Raw genomic sequence first — 15,578 nt, 5'->3', positions numbered from 1 at the left:
GTGCAGCGGGCACATGGACTTGTGTTTTGGTAACACCACCTCTAACTACCTAAGAGGTATAAAATTATTTGCCTATTTATTTTTTCTTCAAAAAGCTTTATTGTTTCCATTTGGTCCAAGGTTTGGGCAAGGATTCCAGGGTGGTTAAAAAGCTGCCTGGTGGCTGCAGAGAGGGGCTTCAAGCAGAAGCCCTGACACCAGAGGGGCACCTCCAAGGCCACCGGCCTACAGCGGCTCCTGGTTGTATTGGAGTTGAGCCTTTGCAAGAGACGCTCACTCAGCCCAGCCTGGGAGCCCACCAGCCTGTGGAGGTTGATCTGGGCTGTGGAGGTTGATCTGGGGGTTGCCCATCTTCTTGATGAGTTTCACCTGCTTATCTAGGAAGCGACTCTCCTGGAAGTCACAGAGGTGGGGGTCTGTGTGGGCAGAACCCAGCACATGCAGATCCAAAAGGTCTGGTTCAGGTTCTCCTTGAGAATGGCGGCTTCCGTAGCGTCCTGGGTTTTACCCCACTCTTTTTTTTTTCCCTCCCTAAATATTTATTTATTTTGGGTTGCATCAGATCTTAGCTCTGGGGTGCAGGATTTTCACTGTGGCACATTGGCGTCTCTCTAGTTGTGGTGAGGGGGCTCAGTAGTTGCAGACTGGGCTTTTTAGTTGTCCTGCAGCATGTGGGATCTTAGTTTCCCAAACCAGGGCTTGAACTCATCCCCCCTGCACTGGAAGGCAGATTCTTAATCACTGAACTGTCAGGGAAGTCCCTACCTCACTCATTCTTGAGGTGGTTTCTGCACATCCTGGAAGGAGCTCAGCTGTAGCACTGGTTTTGCATTTTAAGAGACACTTGGAGCCTTCCTGCTTCTCCTGGTCCCGTTCGCAGAAAATGTGGCTCACACCCTCCAGAGCCAAATCCTCCCAGTGGAAATAGACACTCATGCACACACACACACTCACCCAGAAAGAGGTAGGTGTCAGAAGCCCACAGATGCATATTGACCAGGCAGCTGATGACAGCTTCCACCTCAGGAATAATTCTGATGATCTGGGAGCTCATGGTTGATCATTATTAAGGAGTTTAACTCAAAAAATGGTGTTTGTCCCAGTGGCCTGGGATAGCTCAGTGGCTCATTCTGAAGGTTTCGACTGTAAAAGGGTTGGAGGGTGGTGGGAGGTTGGAGCAAGGGGTATCTCTGGGTCTGTGCCATCCAAATACTGTTGAAGAGACAGATCTGCAGAACTGCAGAGCACACTGCCTGTTTATTGATTGATTGGTTGGGTCTTTTTGATTTATAGGAGTTACTTATGTTATACATACTAATTCTTTGTTGATTATATGTGCGGTAAATATCTGCTTCCATTCCTTGTGTTGTCTTTTTTTCAGTAGTATGTTCTCGTGAGCTGAAGTTTCTCATTTTAAGGTAGTTCTCACCAAGTTTTAACATTTCCCTGAGCTGCATGGAACATCGCTAATCAGTTGTGAGCCAACTTATGCGCCTAGACTACCTGTTTTGACAAACTTCTGCAACCCAGATCCCTTCCACAGAACATGTGCATGAGGCAGCTTGCAGTTGGATAATCAAGGAACCATATGCTAGCATTTCCCATTAGAATAAATGGATGGACTCAAGAGAGGCCGTCTGAGGCTCCATTTGATGCAGATCCTAGCTGGGAGCATGGAGTGGGCCTGGTTGCACTAGGGGACACCTTCTGGGCTTTTCTCGCCCAACTGTATCTCAGACTCCACTGAACACAAGACTATAATCGGCATGTGTTGTTTTCAGTTTACTGAGCCTGGTTTATAAAGTTTGTTGAACAGAGAGAGCCCCTGAAACATAACCGGCTATGCTCAATGTGACCAACTGGCAACCAAGAACCCTCCTGGATTGGAGCAGAGAACATAGGCAGTGTGCAGCCAGGGTTTCATGCTGCCAGAGGAAGCAGATAAATCTAAGGAGGACGACACAGCAGGCTGAGGAGAGTGAGCCCAGGACCAGCCTCGTGCTTCCCTGGCCACATAAGCGTCCACATCCATCTCTCCACTGGTGAGGGCGGCCTCTAGCCCAGACCCAGTGTGAGGCCTGACTCCCTAGAACAAAGGTCAGGAGCACTTGTAACATTTGCATATTAGACTTGTTATTACTTGCACATTATGTTTTTATTATTTTATTTTTTTAAATTAATTTTATTGGAATATAGTTGATTTACAATGATATATGTATGACATTTTAAAAATTCAAACAATATAACAAAAAGTACACAAAGTCCTGTTTCTTTCTTGTTCTCATCATCCAAATTCCCACCTTTCACTCCGGTCTCCATTTCTCCCCACTAATGTTTTCTTTATACAAATAAGCAGGTGTGAATGTATGCTCTTATACGTCTCCATTTTTATACAAAAATAGCATATACAGACAGCTTTTTCTTTTAAACCACAGATCTAGGAGGCATTAGATAAAGAATTGTAAAATCAGATTTTATTTAATTAGATCTTTCCTATGAATAACTCTGTTATTTTGATAAATTTTTCCTAATCTCCTACCACAGTTTAAAAATATTCTTATGAACATCTGTGGTCACCCACCAATCTGAGACAGAAGTAAGTCAGGAATAAACTGGGCAATTTTTTTCTTTTTAAATATTTCAGAGTCAGAAAAAATGTTGTGTGATGTGTTTATTAAAGAAAAGTTGAAGAATATAGAAGAGCACAGAGAAGAAAACAAAATTTAACAGTAATTCTACTACACAGAAATATTCAAGTGATAACAATTATAGTGCTTAGGATACATTTTATAATGGATACAGTGCATGTCCCAATAAAGCACATGTACAATTAATATATTTTAAACTGTAAAGTGGGAAAGCATTTATCAATACTTTTAAAAAAATTATTTTATTTTCGGCTGTGCTGGATCTTCGTTGCTATGCATGGGCTTTTTCTAGTAGCAGCAAGTGGGGGCTACTCTGTAGTTGTGGTGTGCAGGCTTCTCATTGCGGTGGCTTCTCTTGTTGCAGAGCATGGCCTCTAGTTCCTCGGGCTTCAGTAGTGCAGTGCATGGGCTTAATAGTTGTGGCTTGGGGCTCTAGAGAGCGGGCTCAGTAGTTGTGGCAGTCTGGCTTAGTTGCTTCAAGGCATATGGGATCTTCCCAGACTAGGGTTTGAACCCGCATCCCCTGCATTGCAAGGTGGACTCCCACCAGGGAAGCCCAATACTTGTTTATCATAAAATTACAAGTGTTCACTATTTCCAACCGTGCAGTAACAATAATGTGATGTGTTGATATATATGTTAGCTTGCCTTCTCTACATATATTTTTTAGTATTCTCTATACATGTTGTTTTCAAAAGGAGTTAAGTAGAGGCAGATATTGATTTTTTGCCAAGTATATAGAATTGCATCACCTCTCTATTCAGTTCAATGGGTTTCAATAAGTATTCATTCTCTAATAATAAAATTAATAGTAATCCTCACATTTGTGTACAGTATTACAGTTGGCAAAAGTCTTGTCTGCTCTTTGAACAGCCTGTTGAGTGAGGTAGTACTATTCTTATTGGCTGGCTAAGGAAACTGAGGGTCACAGGAGTTAAGTTCCTTATCTAAGGCTGCCTAGCTAATTGAGTTGAAGACTTGCAAGTTTGGATTCCAAGTCTAGTTCTTATCCCACCAGACTGTGGTGGGGACAGAAAGGAGAAAGGAGGAACACCTCATATTCCCAGACGTCTTTAGGTTTACAATGTAGTTGATGAGACAAGTCACAAAACCCTTAGACACCCAGAGAAGACAACAGCTGGCCTAATGGAGGCAAAAATGGTCACCCTCATCAGGCCCAATGCATCATCCTCCATTTTGCCAGTTTCCATCACTTCTCCCTGTTGCTTTACTGGACTTCTTCTGGACTCTGTGGTACCTACCTAGACCTCAGAGGCCTTTGAAGAAGAGCTCCTGTGGAGAAATTGGGTAGAACTTTAGCTAAATTCCGGTTGTGAGATTATCAGACTGTAGGCCAGGCAGAAAATGTGCATTCCTCCAGCAATGGAGATTTTTTCACTGACAAGTGAGAGTTACACTTAAATATTGTGTTTTTCCTGTAGCTTAAAAATATTATCATGCATTCATTTGATTGTTCAATCATTTACTCACTCATGTTTGAATTCAACAAGCATCACTGAGGAACCAGCATGTCCTTGGTGTCCTAGGGCACCCTGCCAGCCCTAGTGGAGAGCAAGATAAATAAAACACGAGTTATACCCTTAAGGAGCTCCATTTCCACATGATTCTTCTGGTTGCTCAGGCATTATTAGATAACACACAATCTGTACTTTCAACCTAGACACGACTAAGGGACAGCTCTGTAGAAGTATCGCTTAGCTAAAGCCCAAGCCAAGAATTGTTTTTCATCTTTTTTTGATACTACAGCCACTCTTACAAAGAAGTCTCTTTAAGTATTAAGATAGAAGGTGGTGGTGTCCAACATATATAAGACAACCCATATAGAGTGCAAGAAGAAAACATTAATGTTAGTATTACTCTTTGCAACCCCATGGCCTGTAGCCTACCAGGCTCTGAGGAGCCTCTCAGTCCATGGAATTTTCCAGGCAAGAGTATTGGAGTGGGTTGCCGTTTCCTTCTCCAGGGGATCTTCCCAACCCAGGGATCGAACCCTGGTCTCCCGCACTGCAGGCAGATGCTTTACCGTCTGAGCCACCTGGGAAGCCGCATAGTATCATATGCAGTAGTGCACATATATACTTTAATTCATAGCTATACATGTGCTTGATAGTGTTTTATCTATGGAGTGGGCAGTCAAGAATTTGGTTTTCTTTGTTCTCTAGCCATATAGCTACTCTCCCTCTCCTTTCTCAACAGTATATAAAACTGCTGAAAGGCTCATTTGGGAAGCTTTTTAAAGTCATTGCATTCAGATTTGTCCTGATGGCTGAGGAGAGACTTCATACAAGGTTTCTAGGGCGAGTGGTAAAATTTGAGTAAGGTCCTTTAGTCTGTGCCAAATCTCTCTAATGCAGACAAAGGAAGGATAGATTTCTTCTTAGCTCAATCAGTCTTTCCTTCCTGCCAAGATCTTAAGTTTTAAGAGTTTACTTCCCCCCCTCATACTTGAAGAATTCTTTTTATGTTTATTTGATGTTGGAGCTCTTCTCCAGAGTGACTTTTCACTTATTTTCCCAAATAAGCACCAAGCTTTATCAACCCCCTTCACTCCTTGCCCCTGATATGGGTTGGAAGGGCATCGACTGGGGACAGAGTTCCCCTCTCTTCTGTTGCCAGACATCTACATTTGACAATAGATGTTAAGCAAGCATCATCTATCATGATCATTCTGTCTCTGGAATAGAATTCCAGAGCATTCTACCAACTTCACCAACAAGTTCTGCTTATTTACTCACTGTCTGTGCATTGAACACTCTGCCTGCTTTCTGCCCAGGAATCCTTTCGGCTGTACCATAGTCAATGTCTAGGCTGAGGCTTATTTTTCATTTTCATCTAAGTGTTCAATTAGTATTTTCTTCTTTCCCCATTCTTCCTATGCTCTCACTTCAGTGATATCATGGAAGTCATTACAGCTTCTGAAAAATATAAATTGTGTTTTATTAAAAGAATTACTAGTCTGTGATATTTTAAAAAGTACTTAGGTCGGGAATGTGGATTATGATTTGAATTACAGAAAGGTCTTAAAAGACTCTTTTTTATCTTCTTGACTTACAGTTTGATAAAGATTTCAATTTTGATCAACTGTTTCAGAGACCCATCCATAATATAGTGTGAATTTTACTTGAAGTATCCGTTTCCTCCAGTTCAGGCCTTGGCTTGTAATAGAGTGTCTGTGTTTTGAGATGAAATTTGGAAAAATTGCCCATCCTTGTAAAGATAAGCCAGGTGACCCTTGCAAACATCCTCACCTAATTTCACACAAGAATTCTGAGCTTATCAATTCCCAGACTGGTGATGCTCTAGCATCTTCAACCCATGGCTTCCAGAGTTGCCTAGGAGGCATCTCCATACCAACTGTCCAGAAGGCAGATAAAATCAGAGCAAAGTGCCTGGAGAGGTCTGAACGTAGTACACCTCAGTTCTCACATTCCATCAGCGAGGACACTGTCACATGGCCAGGCTAACTGCAAGCCAGGCTGGGAAATAAGGGCTAGTTGGGCATTAAAAAAGAAAAGGAGAATGTGGGTACCCATCTCTGCCACTGAATACTTGCGTTTTGACTCATGGAAACATTTATTCCAAAGTCCCCCGTATCAGCCAGTGAGAGTCAAATGTGTGTTCAGAGGTAGTGGAATCCTTTCCCTACGCAGGCTGGTAACCCTGTTGTTTCATAGAGGATGGCAAACCCCTTCTAAATGGTGCACAGTGGATTTGAGTTTCACCAAAGGATTTCAGATGATCAGTAAATCTCTACAGAAACAAGCAGGGGTGACCTCTCTGGAACCATAATCAGAAGTGTGTTATATCTACCTCCTCACTGGAGGCTGTGATCTAGTGTTCCCAAGTGTCTGAAGAGCTAATGTTCATGGCCTTTTCATCTGACCAGGGGAAATTCTGGCCTTATCTTTGCAAATAAAAATAATTCTGCTGAAATTGCCTACTTGTTATCTGGAAAGACAGAAGGAATTCTTTGGCAAGAAGGGTCCTGGCGACTAGCCTCAAACCTGGGCGATGGAAATAGATGGTCTGGACAAATGTCGCAGACTTTCATCATTTGGAGAAACTAATACATAGGGCATCAGCTGAGTTTCCATTTCAGTGCAACTTAAGCCTGAGTGATAAAGGCAGCCTGCTCTGTGAACTTTGTATTACATAACCCTCATGTGATTCAGAGCTCCTATTTATAGTTTTCCTTTGTGTGGAAATGGAGTGGGTTACAGGGATGCAGCTTCCTTCTATCCCAGCATCCCAGAAGGAGACGGAAAAACAATTCTGTATTTACCACCTAGCCTAGGGCTTTCAAAACTGCTCTTGCTTTATCGTCAAAAACAATTTTGGCATCTTGTTGTTCAGTCGCTAAATTGTGTCCACTTCTTTGCGACCCCATGGACTGCCACATGCCAGGCTTCTCTGTCCTCCACTATCTCCTGGAGTTTGCTCAAATTTATGTTCATTAAGTTGGTGATGCTATCTAACCATCTCCTCCTCCGCCACCCGCTTCTTCTTTTGCATTCAGTCTTTCCCAGCATCAGGGTCTTTTCCAGTGAGTCAGCTCTTTGTGTCAGGTGGCCAAAGTATTGGAGCTTCAGCTTCAGCAGCAGTCTTTCCAATGAATATTCAATTCCTTTAGGACTGACTTGTTTGATCTCCTTTCAGTCCAAGGGACTCTCAAGAGTTCATTCATTCATTCATTTATTCTTTTTTTAAATTATTTTTTAATTTTATTTTATTCTTTCATCATCCATTCATTCATTCAGATTACAAATATTTAGTGAATGTCTACTAGACACTAGGAGTGGAGATAAGTGGTTGAAAACACTGTTTCCTAGATCTCATCCCAGACAAATGAAAACAAACTATCTAGGGGTGAGTTCTGGTCATAGGTATGGAGATATGTGTGTGTATATACACACACACACATATAAATATATATATATATATGTATGTATGTATGTATCTCACTGGGTGGCTTGCAGGATCTTAGTTCCCCAGCCAGGAATCGAACCTTGGCCACAGCAGTGAACGTGCTGAATCCTAACCACTGGACCGCCAGGAATTCTCTGGTCATGGGTGTATTTTAAAATCCCTTCAAGAGAGTCCAATGTGCAGCTAGGATTGAGAATCACTAGAATTTGTAGACTCTGAAACCAGAGGAAATTATAATGTTTAATAAATCAAGGAGGCGCACTAGAAAGAGAACCAAATAAAGAGGGTGTTGAAGAAGAGTGCAGAGAAAATTGGAAAGTGCTTGATATAGAGAAAGAGAAATAATGCTGGTGTCTGATTCACTTGTGGCAGAATGTTAGCCTTTCTACTTTTTAGCTTGTGTGATGCTGGACAAGCCATTTAACCCTCCGAGCCTCAGCTTTTGCATTTTTAAACTGAGGATATTAATCATCTTCACATTCTAGGATCACTGTGAGCATTTAAGTAGAATGCCAAGTGTGCAACAAATCTGTTATTTTTGTTGTTATTTGGAATTCTGGAGGAAAGACCAAGCATACAAGTTGGATAGTTAAAGATGTGAGTATGATCCTAGGTAAATCTCTCTTGCTGCCAAAGGTGAGTGAAGGCCACTATGTATCTGGGTGTCTGAGCCCTCAGCCCGATACAGTGCACCTTCCTTGGGGGAAAAGAAATCATTGTTATCTTAAAACAAATGTAGATATGTTGTTGATGAGAATGTCAGATTTATATCAATTGATTAAGAAAAAAATGAGAATTCACATGGTTTGAAACAATCCCATTTTGGGGAGGACACCTTCAGGGAGCTCTCAGGCCTCCCTGAGGGTTCTCTTCACATCTCTGCCGTTAGTCTTCCCTGACCTTCCAGTGAAGAGTGTATAGCCCTGAGCATAACCAAGGTCTCAGCATGTTGAGTGAGTCTGGACATTCAGAGGTCATTCCTTCTGGATTTTTAGTTAAACATTGTTAGGATTTCTTCAAGTGACAGATTTTGTAAGCATCAGCAGATATGTGTATTCAGTGTATTTCTTTTTTGATTTGTAAGATAAACGATAGCACAATCTATACATTTTTAAGCCCTGACATTCACCTTAACAATATATCTTTGAGATGATCTGCATCCATCCATAAAGAATGTCACCCTTTTCTTCTTGTAGAGCTGCACAGTATTCTTTTATGTGGATGTATTATAATTTCCTTAACCGATATTCTGATGATGTTTTCAGCATTTTGCTGAAACATTGCTGTTTAAACTTTTTGTTTAAACATTGCTGCAGTGAATGACCATGTACATAAGTCATTTTGCATATGGAAGCATCTTTTGTTCTATAAATTCCTGGGAGTGGAATAGCTATATCAAAGGATATGTTCATTCACAGACTGTCCTTCACAAGGATTGTTCTAATTTCCACTTCCACCAGTGATGTAGGAGAAGGCCTTTATCCCCACACCCCCACCAATACAGTCTCCTATCAAAGTTTGATTTCTGCCAATGGGCTAGATGCAAAATGGCATTTTCTGATAGCTACATCTATCAGATAGTAAAGTACATCTCTCCAGTTGTGAGTGATGTTGAATTCCATGTCACATGTTTTAAGACTTACTTGGGTTTTCTTTGCTGGGAAGAGTTGGTTCATATCATTTGTCTATTTTTAAAATTAATTTTATTAAAGTACAGTTGATTTACAATGTTGTGTTAGTTTCTGGTGTACAGTGAAGTGATTCAGTTATACATATGTATATATATACACATTCTTTTTCAGATTCTTTTTCATTATAAGTTATAACCAGATATTGAATATAGTTCTCTCTGCTATACATTAGGTCCTGGTTGCTTCTCTATTTTATATATAGTATTGTGTATCTGTTAATCACGAACTCCTAATTTATCCCTCGCCACCTTTCCCCTTTGGTAACCATAAGTTGGTTTTCTAGGTCTGTGAGTACATTTTTGTTTTGTAAACCAGTTCACTTAAAAAAATGAATGTATCACTTAAAAAAATTCCACATATAAGTGATATCATAAGATATTTGTCTTTCTGACTTATTTCACTTAGTATGATAATCTCTAGGCCCATCCATGTTGCTGCACATCACTGCCTATTTTTCAATTGGGTCATTGGTTTGCTCCTTATTGATTTTTAGAAATTCATTATATATTTAGAAAAATGAGCATGCTATCTATTACAAATATTTCTTCCTTCCAGTTTTGTCGTTTGTCTTTGATTTTTTTCTTTTTCTGCACAATGTTATGGCTTCTGTGTTTCATGTGTGCATAAATGCAAAGGTATTCTGCACTCTGAGATTATTGAATAGTTCTCTCATGGTTTCTTATGTCACTTATAATACACTATTCTTTTTTATATTTAAATTTTTGTACCTCTTTGAATTTTTCTGGGTGTAAAGTGTGCGGTATGGGATCCAACTTTCTTTTTAGATGGCCATCCAGCTAGCCTAAAGTCTTTAATTGAGTAACCTACCTTTTCTCTGTGGATTTGCGATATTGTTCTTTAAGATATACTAAATTTATCACATACTAAATTCCCATGTATTCTTAGGTCTCTTCTGGACTTTCTATTCTTTTTCATTGGTCTCTCAATCTGTTCATGTATCAGCACTATATATTTTTAATCACTATAGTTTTATTTTTTATTTATTTATTTTTGGGGGTACCAAATTACTTTATTTGAAGGAATGGTACTAAAGAAAGAACTTAAGTAGATGTTTTGGTACAACTTATAGAAAAGGTGAAGGTAACCCAAATATGCATGCACTGCCTTGGTGCCCAGGAATGTCACCCCTGTGGCTATGGGAAGGCAGCCTGAGGCTTAGCTCTCATGTGTCCAAGGGTGTGCTTGTCAAAGAGGTACTCTGCTATGCCAGACCCAGGGGCCCACATCTTGCACAATGTGATTATGTGGTTACCCAATTCTTTGTGGCTTCTACCTGCTCATTCAGGTAATGAGTCTCAGTGAAATTACACAGCTGAGGGTCATTTTTTTCAGTGGCCAGTTTGTGCAGTTCCAGTAGTGACTGATTCACACTTCTTTCCAAGCACAGCGCACATTCCGTTGCATTCAGCCCATTCTCCCAGTCATGGCGGTCTGGTTTCTTGATATCCTGAAGGAAGATTCGGCCACCTCGTTGGTTCTGCAGCTTCATCGGTTTCTCAGTATGTTCCCTCTCCTCATGAGATTGGTGAAGAAAGTATTTGGCAAAGTTCTTCAAAGCCACATCATCGTGGTCAAAATAGTATGACATGGGCAGGCAGACACAGGAGGTGTAGAGCTCCAGGTTGATCTGGCAGCTGATGGAGGCCTCCAAGTGCTGGTGGTAGTTCTAGCGCACCTGCAAGGGGGATGCGGTTGTCAGGGCGGGTGGCTGAGAAGAGGCGGCGGTGGCCTGCGGCGCTGCGCGTTGCTGGAGTGGCCGCAGGGACCGTGGGCGGTGGGAGGGCCCTGTCAGGCGGTGAGGAGGGCTGGCTCTGAGTGGCCGGCAGGGGCGGGGGATGAGCAGCCGCTTGGGTTCAAGCACTGTTGAAGCAACAACCTGGCGACTCTCCGCGAAGCCTATCACTATAGTTTTATAACATGCTTTAATTTCTGCTTTGGAGGAAATTTGGTAATTATTATTTTTTTTCAGACAGAACTGGAAAAAGCCAGTTTTTGTTCCAATCCCAAAGAAGGGCAATGTCAAAGAACGTTCAAACTATTATACAATTGCACTCATTTTACATGGTAGCAAGATAATGCTCAAAATCCTACAAGCTAGGCTTCAGCAGTATGTGAACTCAATGGACATAAATTTGAACAAACGCCAGGAGATAGTGGAGGACAGAGAAGCCTGTCTTGCTGCAGTTCCATACGGCCTCAAAGATTTGGACACAACTTAGCGACTAAACAACAACAACAATAGTATCATGAAACAGGAAATGCTTATTAGTATATGTGTTCTTTCTGGGCTTATTTCTGTGTCTACACCCTTCTCCACATAGACCTTGATACTGACATTTGCATCCTTACTTGTGTAGACTGCTACACTCTACAGATTGTCACACTGATGTGCATATAGGATCACAGCTGATATATAACTTGGTGTTTTGCTTTTTTAACACTATATCATATCTTTTTTGGTATATTTTACAAAGCTTCCAGTAATAATTTTTTTATTGTATATTATTTGCTATATTTATTTTTTAAAAGTCAAGAATTATGCAAGCAGGTTTTTAATCTCCATTGACACTAGTTTGGGTGGAGAAATAAAGTTTGGAGGGTTATTATTTATACATTTCATCTAAATACTAAACAAGCTAAATGAACAATCTGTTAGTTGCTGAAAGCTTAGAATTAGAAAGAATGAGAGCTCATTTAGAATCACTGTTTCTCGTCTCTTTTTTGGGAAAAGATTTGAGTATTTTTCAGAGTTATTACTGAGTAGCTTGTGTAATACTGTTTGCATGAGAGAGTCCAACAAAAAGGCAAAGCAAGAGTTATGTCCTTTTCCTTTCCAGAACACAGCATGTTTATCCTTTCTATGGGGTAAATTTGAGTAGTTCCCATAGAGCAAAACAACCTGGAACTCTAGAGTGATTTCAGCCAACTAGTAAATAAAAAGCAAACAACATTAATCAAGAAATACTTGTGGGAGAATGAACTAGATCACTTCTGTCATCCCACCGCTTTTTGCTGTGTCTCTGGCAGTTGACCACAAGATGTCACTATGGCATCTTTAATCCTCATAATCCTGTAGCTGGCTGGGGGTGGGAAAAGAACAAGGAAGAAAATCTTACAGTTCTATGCAAAATGGAATTTTCTTTTTTTCTGGCTGCCTGCCAGGCTAATAAAAAAAATTTTTTTTTAAACCAACACATGAATTGAAAAGGCTTTCAAGAAACATCTGCACAGTGAAACTGTTAACTCCAAAGAAGTCCAACATTTTATTTATACTGTATAAATTAAAATGGAAAATAAAACCCATTTGGGCCAATGTGCAAAATCTCCAAAGCAAGAGAAAAGTACTTCTGAAGTCAATCCATTTTCGAAACGATGGCATTAAATATGGAGGATGTAATAGTCTAAAACAACTGAAATTCTGCCCAGTGAAGCTTTAAATAACCAGTTTCTCAAAACAAATATTGTTAATTAACCAAATTTCCCTCCATGGACTCAGATTTTAGAGGAAAGAAACAAATCATTTAAAACAAATGCAATCTCTCATGTTTCTTGGGTGAAATGATTTTCAGAAATGGCTAGCACAGACTGTAGCATCCCCTCCATAGGATACATCTACAGGTCAGCGGAGAAGAGCCACTGCTTTGGATCATGATTCTGAAGAGCGGAAAATTATATTAAAAAAAAATCCTGTTTATTTATTTATAGAAAGCGAGAAAGTGCTTTTAAAAACCAGCTGTACACAGAACACATCTTGTATTTGAACAGCCATCTTTTAGGTGGTCTGCCCAGCTCCCCATCTGTATATGGGCATCCACACTGTACCCGATACCCCACAGTCATGGTGTGACTGGCGTGTTCTGTGACCCACCCAGTGTTCTCACCAGTGCTAGCAGCCTGACCAATATCCCTTTCTTAGGAATTTGGGATTAAGTCAGTTGACTCTCTTTCCTAATGACTGGACAATGACAGACAAACTCTGGAAATGTTGGTCACCATATTTTCCATCTTGCCAGCCAGGAAGCAAAATCAGAAGTCTACAGAGAGAGAGAGGATGATGAAGGGGATCCTGAGGACCACTGAGAGAGAGGAAGCCTTGGTGGCATCCAGGTTTCCAGTAGGTTTCCAGTTCCATCTTGTCCTTGAGTCCAGAGTCCACTCTTTTTGTTTGTTTTTAATGAGAGAACACCCTGCATCTTCCCAGTAAATAATCATTTTGTTCAAAACACTCTTATGACTCTTCAGGATAATCTGGAGCTCAAGTCATTGTAATTCTTTCTCTTTGCACTCCAATCCTTCTCTGCCCTCCAGCTGTCTTCTGCCCCCCATCATTTATCCAGACATTTAGGTTATGGGATATTTTATTTGGTCACTTGAAGCAACACTTTTGGCTTGTGGAGGGACAGTGAGAGTAACCTAGACAGGCCTCAGGGAATACTTTGAAACATCAGTCTGCACAATCTTTGGGTGAACTGGATCTATGAATTAGGATTCTACAATAGAACTTCCCAAAATTTGTCCCTTAGAACATTAATCATGAAAATGTTAAGAATACGAATAAAGTATTCCATAGTAAAATAAGTCTGTGAAAAAAGCAAAATACATCTCCCTCTTGCATGTGCACAAGAGGGGACTAAAGATCCTCTTGATGAACGTGAAAGAGGAGAGTGAAATGTTGGCTTAAAACTCAATATTCAAAAAACTGAGATCATGGCTCCGGTCCCATCACTTCATGGCAAATAGATGGGAAAACAATGGAAACAGTGACAGACTTTATTTTCTTGGGCTCCAAAATCACTGCAGGTGGTGACTGTAGCCATGAAATTAAAAGACGCTTGCTCCTTGGAAGAAAAGATATGACCAACCTAGACAGCATATTAAAAGGCAGAGACATTACTTTGCCAACAAAGGTATGTCTAGTCAAAGCTATGGTTTTTCCAGTAGTAATGTATGGATGTGAGAGTTGGACTCTCACATATAAAGAAAGCTGAGTAACAAAGAATTGATGCTTTTGAACTGTGGCATTGTAGAGTCCCTTGGATTGCAAGGAGATCCAACCAGTCCATCCTAAAGGAAATCAGTCCTGAATAGTCATTGGAAGGACTGATGCTGAAGCTGAAACTCCAATATTTTGGCCACCTGATATGAAGAACTGACTCACTGGAAAATACCCTGATGCTGGGAAAGATTGAAGGTGGGAGGAGAAGGGATTGACAGAGGATGAGATGGTTGGATGGCATCACTGACTTGATGGACATGAGTTTGAGCAAGCTCCAGGAGTTGGTGATGGACAGGGAGGCCTGGCGTGCTGCAGTCCATGGTGTCACAAAGAGATGGACACGACTGAGAGACTGAACATTGCATGTGCATGTGTACTCAGTCACTCGGTCGTATCCTACTCTTTGTGACACCATGGACTGTAGCCCGCCAGGCCCTTGTGTCCATGGAGTTTTCCAGGCAAGAATACTGGAGTGGGTTGCCATTGCCTACTCTAGGGTATCTTCCTGACCCAGGGATAGTCTTACATTTCATGTTAATATATTAAAGGCTCTGATAAGTCCTGCAGTCAAAAAGGGATCAAAATTTGTTTAGCCTAGGATTGTCAAAGTTTATGTCCTAATATTAACAGATTTCTTTGGGGAGAGGAGTTAATCCTTATTGGCAACATTTTAAATGTTATTTAAAAATGTCTGTTCATTTCTGCTTTACAGCCAAACTGAATTTGAGGTGGGCTGACCTTGGGAATTTTGATAGGAAAGACCCTGAAAAATCCTCACTTCCTTACCTCCTACCTCACAGCCCTTTATTAGTCAGGTAGTTAGTGAGAAGGCTAAGAAATGGCCTAGATATCCAGCGCTGTGGGAGAGACTGCCTATGGCCTCTCTTGACATTTCCTAGAGCCCTGACTTTATGCCCTCATTTGGTCTTTTTCAAAATATAGCACACACTGACAAAAGTGCGTAAGTTACAAGTGTACAGTGATCAACTTTTCCAAACAGTTTCACACGCTATTGTAGCCAGCACCAGGGCAAGAAACGACATTACAGGTTCCCAGAAGCCCTCTCAAAGTGCCTCTAAAGCCCTCTCAAAGCCCTCTAAAGCTCTTTTAGTCACTTTGCCACACAAGGGTAGCCACTCTGACTTAATGCCTTTTCTTTCCGCATAAATGGATATATCCTGGAGAATAAGGACCGACCCTAGATCTCCTGGTATCACTGCAGTCTAGAATAGGACTTAGGATAGTTGATTGGGCTTAACTGTAAAGCAGGAACTA

At 40.9% G+C, this 15,578-nt stretch overlaps 1 protein-coding gene and 1 pseudogene across 2 annotated transcripts in view; one reads left to right on the top strand and one right to left on the bottom strand.

The window, feature by feature from the left end:
* CDK1 (cyclin dependent kinase 1) overlaps window positions 1-15,578 on the top strand; it is a 94,066-nt gene that overhangs the window by 67,877 nt on the left and 10,611 nt on the right. The gene's annotated exons all lie outside the window — the stretch shown is intronic.
* LOC147343071 (ferritin heavy chain pseudogene) lies at window positions 10,441-13,147 on the bottom strand (annotated as a pseudogene).

This window comes from Bos grunniens, chromosome 28 (assembly GCF_055505025.1).
Source record: "Bos grunniens cultivar Pamir isolate PY7600 chromosome 28, Bosgru_T2T1.0, whole genome shotgun sequence".
Taxonomy (NCBI): Eukaryota; Metazoa; Chordata; class Mammalia; order Artiodactyla; family Bovidae; genus Bos; species Bos grunniens.
Note: the sequence above shows the minus strand (reverse complement) of the source record. Positions and strands in the feature narration are given on the sequence as shown.